Genomic DNA, 6,984 nt, shown 5'->3' with positions numbered 1-6,984 from the left:
GACAAAACCGTCTGATCAAATGCAATTTACGCAAATGATTTCCAGTCGGCAAATAAAAGCTAATAGAGATATTAAAACCTATAATTGGTGAAGTTTTCATTTAACGAACAAGAATCCCTCAAAGGTTGGCCCAAGTAAACTTAAGACCCGGAAAGTGAAACAAAGTTCAATATCCAAAGACAAAAACCAATGGAGTTTAAAAGAATCTTACCTAGAGAAGGAAGCTCAAGGCCATGGAGGTGGAGGAGGAAGAAAACTCTTGAAATTTTATCAAAAACATCTACTACAAAAATAGATTTATTGATTAAAAACCTATGTTAAGAGCCTCTAAAAACCTCCCTAATCCTGAATAGAGGAAAATAGTACTCTTAATGAAGGACATATCCAACACCAAGTCACACGACAACAACCAGAATGAACATCGGCATTACAACCACAAAAATTAGCCCACAGAGACGATTAAACACCCAATACTTAATAGAACAGAATGACCCTATCCTCCTCTACAGAGTAGCAACAACTCCAAACTTATGGGACTAACAAGCCAAACAAAAGAGCATCTGCATCAGCAACACAGATCGACTACTCACGCCAGGACAGCACACCAAAAGAACAAAACAACGTCAACAGAATTTGCTCCTGGCAAACCCTTTTAAACAGCTGCACCTAATCCCAGCATGCTTTGAATAAGCTTGGGCGGGAACGACCAAAGAAACAGTAAAAAAACGACAAAAGAGCAGGAAATGTGATCAGTCGCCGTCGTCTTTAGCAAGACAAGCGAGAATGAGATGATTGACTTCAGCATCCAAATTCCGAGCTGCCAAGATTTGTGATTGAATCGCTCCCCTAATTTGCGCGATTTCCTGGTAACAATTCCCTGCCCGGTTTATCAGGCGGGTCGCCTCCTCTCTCGTCTGTGCTGTCCAAGCTTTTAACGTCCTAACTTTCTTCAACGCTTTCTGGGGAAATTAGTAAACATCATACAGAAAGAGAAGAAGTAAGGAACTGACTTTGACATTAAAATATATAAAAAGAATCCAAGTGCGCACCTTAATTCTTCTTTTAGCGATGTTCGACTTTCTTCTGGCCATGGTGGGTCCTCTTTGCTTCCAAAACACCTGACACTGAAATTACAGTATATCAGTTGAGGCTTTTACCATGATGAGAAAAAATTCAACAACGAAAACGAATGAAGGAATTCTTCTTACAAGTTTGAAAATTTAATTAGTAGTTGAGTGTTGAGTTGTGGGTTTGGATTTGAAAACTAGATAAACAATAAAAGGAAAATGTTGATAACCTAATATAAAATTAAGATGAGAAATGATGATGAGGAAGAATACTTGGGAATGGTGAATGGGATTCAAAATTTATAGTACAATTTCTTTTTGAATAAAATGTATATTACAATTTTTAAAATTAACTACTCGTGCGATTATCACTCTAATCACGCTCGATACCGTGCGATACTGCAAGTGCCGCTTTGTTTGACTAAAGGGAAATCGCCCCCCGTACCCCTTCTCCTTCTTGAATATTACGTGCCACGTGTTGCTTTGATTTTTTTAATCAATTTATAGATGAAGTATCAAGTTTTATTAAACTATATTAAAATACGTTTTATCATTAAATTATATTAAAGTATTTTTTTATTATTAAATTTTAAAATTATCAAAATGGGCATTAATTGTTATTTGTAGACACTCATTTTTGTCTGAATTTGAGTTTTTTATTTATTTATTTTTATTATAGTAATATAGTATAATTTTTGAAAATGTTTTTAAAAAGTATATTTTTTGAAATATATATTATATAGATTTTTAAAACGTTTTGGAAAACTTATGTACAATATATAAGTTTTAAAACATTTTGAAAATTATAAAGTATATAGTTTTGAAATCATTTTGAAAATATAATATATAATTTTTAAAAAATATTTTTGGAAAATTTATATAATATATAGTTTTAACAAAACATTTTGGAAAACTTATTAATATTTTTAAAATCATTTTTAAAAACTATATAATATATGGTTTTAAAATGTTTTTAAATATAATATATGGTTTAAAAAATATTTTTTTTTGAAACATCTATATTATATAATCTATATTATTATTATTATTTCATTCATTTCATTTCATTTTATTAATTTAATTTAATTTATTATTATTTTTTGTTGTTAGGGTCTAAACGGGGTCAAAAAACGAAGACTGAGCCTAACCCAGCCATAACCCGTTAGGGTTTCATGCTAAGGAGATATCAGTCACAAGCGCCGCATGGTCAAACCATGAAGAGTCACTAACGACCAGAATCACGCCGGTCGGGATTTTCGGCCGAGGGAATCGGGACTGACCCATCCCGACATCCTCGACCAACGACGAGTCAATTACCGTGCTAATCGGAACGGACGAGCAATGGTGGTGGGTATAAATACCACCACCCATCAACACGAAGGAGGGACCCAAATCGATACTAGAAACCATCAACGGCCAACGAACTAACAAAACCACAAAACAACCGATCACCAGAAACGGAGAACCATCGAGCAACAAAAAAAAAAACCAAACAACCATCACACAAAGAAACCCAAACAATGAACATCAACCAGGAGAACGGCCATAACCAAACATAAACCCAAAACGAAATACAACCACAACGCAACAAAGCAACACCATAAAGCATAAAAAGTCGAAGCCTTTTCTCACCAAAACGGACGAGGAGCGTCATCGGAGGGAGGGCGCCGGAAAACGAAGCGTTTTCCTTTAAAAAAGGTAAAAGCCCGAGACTTTGGGCGTAGATTTACGCTGGTTACGGCGATCGGTGGCCTGGGTTCGGCCGGGGAGGCTTGGTCGAGAGGGTTCTCTCGTTTGGGGAGTGATAAGAGCTGGAGTGAATGATGGGAATGAAGGAGAATAACAGATTTTTAGGTATTTATATACCAGGGGCCTTTTTGCAATTAGAAGATTCTTTAATCCTCTCCGCAGTCCCTCATGGTTTGAATCGCATTTCAATCTGATCACCAGTTGTAATTTAGCCTTATAATTTTCAATCTAATCAATTTGATCCTGATTCATATTCTTATATTTTTATGAATTGGCCCCTCACTTTTTAATTTTTATTTTGCAGATCCTTTTTATAATATCCATTTAACCCGTTAATTCTGATTTATTTCGATTCGATCCTCTAAGTTTTATTTAATCATTTTTCCTCTTTTTTTATGTTATTTTTAAATTTCAATTCTTTTTCGTAATTCCTTCACTATTTTCCTTATATATATATATATTTCTTTTAATTTCTTTTATTTCTTTTATTTCTTTTATTTTTTATTTATCATTTTCTATTCCTTCTTATTTATTTTTTTTCCATTTTTTCCTTCTTTATTTTTGTTTGTTATTTTTATATAGTTTTTTTATTATTTTTTCTCTAATATTTCCAATCTTCCTTTTTAGAAGAAGTTCAACCAATCGAAAGTAAGTAACTGGAATCGGTTTTTTTAAATTTTCAATTTAATTTATTAATTTTCGCAATTAAAGACAACCAGAAAATTAATTGGTACCGAAAGGGCGGCTTAAGGGTGCTAATCCTTCCTTGACCATAACCGACTCCCGAACCTAACACGTTTCTGGTACAACGCAGATCAGGTAATATGGTGTCCGACCCAACTAAATTTGTTTTAAAGTGGTCGGTGGCGACTCCGAATTATTTTTCCTAAGTCGAAGCCCAATTCTGGGCCCAACCAAAAGACGGTTCTGACAGCTTGGTGACTCCGCTGGGGACAGATAAGTGAGTCCGTCCGAAATTAATTTTCGGTTGTCTTTTTATGCGAAAATGGTAAATTTTAATTTATTTATTCGATTCCAATTATTTATCTTTGATTATTTTTTAAATAAATAGTTGTACTGACGTTTTTTTAATGATTTCAGATTTTTTCAAAATTGTCATCTCTAAGCTCTAAACCCGAGCTCCGAACCCGTTTTAAGTGGGGGTGAAAGCGACGCATTCGTGTGAATTTATTCACCGCATATGCCTAGCAAGTAGCCTTCGGGATTCATATACCTTACGTCTTCGTGTGAATTTATTCACCGCACATACATAAGGGAATGTGTCCTCTCGAGTTTAACTTAGTCCACGCAAGCTTGTAATGGGCTTAAGACTAAGGGTCTGGCAAGCCCAAGGGGACACTGGCAAGGAGAACTCGAGTACCTTTTTAGAACCTAAACCAAGAGAGTGCAGAGAATTAGAGCCCACCCCAAAACCTCATTCCAAACCCTAGGCTACTTTATTTCCGACTTTATTTTCTGTTCAAAGTATGCGAACTAGACAAATATGCGGTTAGGATTTGTTTGAAATTAGCATGCAGGATAGAGATCATGTCCGGGTAGGAATTAAAGCATGCGTGGTAGATATCATGTGATGTAGGATTTTTCATTTTTTTATTGTTTTGATTTACCTCACTAACCCTTTTATTTTTTGTTCTCTTTTATTTTGTGTTCATCGTTTGCATCATTTAAAACGATGTGTTGATCCACCAAAAATGTGTTTGTTAAACATGAATAATCTGCATTAATGGATAAAGGGTAATACAAAGAGATAAAAAGCTCAGAAGTCCAGCCGTGGTCAAAGAATACTCAGAGGCAAAGGTTGCAGGGGCAAGACGAGGAAAATGTTGCTGACCCAGACGATCCTTTTGAAAACTACGATAACAAGTGGTGAAACCCTAACTAAGCTAGAGACCATTATTGACGAATTCCATAAACAAGTCGATAAACTTCGGATAGAGGGCTCCAATGGTGCTTTCGTTTGGATCAATCTCGATATAGAGTGAAAGCCGGAGATGCAGTCCTTCGAGACCCCTTTTGGGGCAAGCAGCCCATCACCTGCACAAGTTTAGCCAAAGGAGCCGGAATGGTTCGACAGGATATTCAACCAGTGAAAAAGACGAATCAACTTGTCAGAAGATGTGCGGGATCTGTACCATCAAAAAAGTTTTCTGTCTCTTCAGACGTAACGCTTTTGTCACCAATAAGGGTTATTCAGAATAACAGGCACATTTTTTTTGGATCAATGCCTTGGACATTTCATGCATCATGCATTATGCATTTAGACATTTTGCATTTTGTTTTTTTCTTTACATTCGCATTAACTAACATAAACATGTCTCATCAAAAGGAGTAAATACTGGATACACCGCCTCAAGCGTTGGACACACCCCACCCGCATAACACTCGTTTGAAGAAGAAGAAGATGGAAGCCATAATTACACAAATCGAGGAGAATATGTTGAAACTACAAAAAGAGCTAGAAGACAAGATAAACTAGAACAGTCGAAATACTCTGGAAACAATCACAAAGAACCAAGAGTCCTTGGTTGATCAGATCGTTGCCAAGTTAGTTGGCCTACAACAGACCAGTGCGCCTGAGGCAGGTTCACCGGAAGGGGTAACTATACAACCTACCTCGCAAGTGGTTATCTCACCTGAATTCTTACCAGAACTTTGAGGGGACTCATCTGCTGCAAAAGTGAAGCCATCGTCCTCTGTATTTAACCCTAAGAAAAATCCGGGTTATTACCATGTACCGAATTTAGACGAAGATGACAAAGCGAAGAAGATGGAGGAAAAAATCAAACAATTGGAGGACCAAATGAAGGTAGTCAAAGGAGACCACGACTACCATGAAATCGATACCGCAAAACTCAGTCTAGTCCCAGACTTAGTTCTTCCTCTGAAATTCAAGTCCCCTGAATTCGAGAAGTTTGACGGGAACAGCTGCCCATCCGCTCACATCGCCATGTTCTGTCGAAAGATGACAGGATATGGAGGAAACGATCAACTCCTGATTCACTGCTTTCAGGAGAGTTTGTCGGGCTCAGTCATCCGGTGGTACAACCATCTAAGCCGGTCAAATATCAGAACCTAGAATGACCTGGCCAAGTCATTTCTGGAACAATACAAGCACATCAATGACATAAGGCCAGATCGAGTTATGCTATAAAGCATGGAAAAGAAGCATAACGAGAATTTCAGGCAATACGCATAAAAGTGGAGGGACTTGATTGTGCAAGTTCATCCCCCGTTGGATGAAAAGAAAACCCGAAAACTTTTCGTACAGACCCTGAAGACCCCATACTTTGGACACCTGGTTGCGATCACATCAGAGAGCTTTTCAGACTTGGTTATGGCTGGAGAAATGGTCAAGTCGGCCATAAAGCAGGGTAAGATTAAGGATGGGGAGGCCAGTAGAAAACCTCCTATGTGAGAGCGGGATGGAGAGATTATCGACGTCAATCATGCCAGTAAGGGTGTTACAATCTCCAAACCGAAATCAACTGCAGCTGTACCGTCAGGTACTTCTAAACAAGATTCCAGAGAACTAATGAGAGAAAGAGAACATTTCGACCCTATTCCTATGACCTACAAAGAGCTTTACCATCAACTTCTTGACACCCATGTAGTGTCACCATACCCGGTTGAACCCTTGAAGCCCCCATACCCCAAGTGGTATGATGAGAATGCGCATTGTGAATATCACGGCGGAGTCCCAGGGCACGCAATTGAGAACTGTTACGCATTCAAAAGGGTCGTACAAAAGATGCGTAACCGGAACTGGATCAACTTCAATAACTTGGGGGCATCTAAGTGAGGAAGATCATTTCATCATTTGAGGTATTCTGTTTGAACTTGGTTTTTTCCTTTTTTTTCACTTTTTCAAGTTTTTGTAAGAACATTTGAATAAATTTATGTTACTTTAATGATGACGAGCAATGAATCACATTTGCAAACTTGCAATTCTTTGAATTAAGAAGCTCTGTAAATGGTTCAAAGTTACAAATCCCTGACAAAGTAATATGATTTAAAACAAGGACTTTGACCTTACCCAGAATATACACTCAAACATCGTACCCTGCTCTTGCAATTAATCAATATAACCTTTTCCTTTCATATGGTGCGGACAACATGGGGCATCCTTTTGCATATGACAATTATTTTT

At 37.3% G+C, this 6,984-nt stretch overlaps 1 long non-coding RNA gene across 1 annotated transcript; it reads right to left on the bottom strand.

The window, feature by feature from the left end:
- Positions 1-216: 216 nt before the first annotated feature.
- On the bottom strand, positions 217-1,320 carry LOC120207367. The gene is made up of 3 exons (XR_005524198.1): positions 1,209-1,320; positions 1,050-1,124; positions 217-959 (listed from the first exon to the last, which is right to left on the bottom strand). It is a non-coding gene; the product is annotated as an uncharacterized LOC120207367 (long non-coding RNA).
- Between the last annotated feature and the right edge of the window lie 5,664 nt (positions 1,321-6,984).

Source organism: Hibiscus syriacus, unplaced genomic scaffold, assembly GCF_006381635.1.
Source record: "Hibiscus syriacus cultivar Baekdansim isolate YM2019G1 unplaced genomic scaffold, ASM638163v2 tig00014642_pilon, whole genome shotgun sequence".
Lineage (NCBI taxonomy): Eukaryota > Viridiplantae > Streptophyta > Magnoliopsida > Malvales > Malvaceae > Hibiscus > Hibiscus syriacus.
This window is presented reverse-complemented; position numbering and strand designations above follow the sequence as displayed.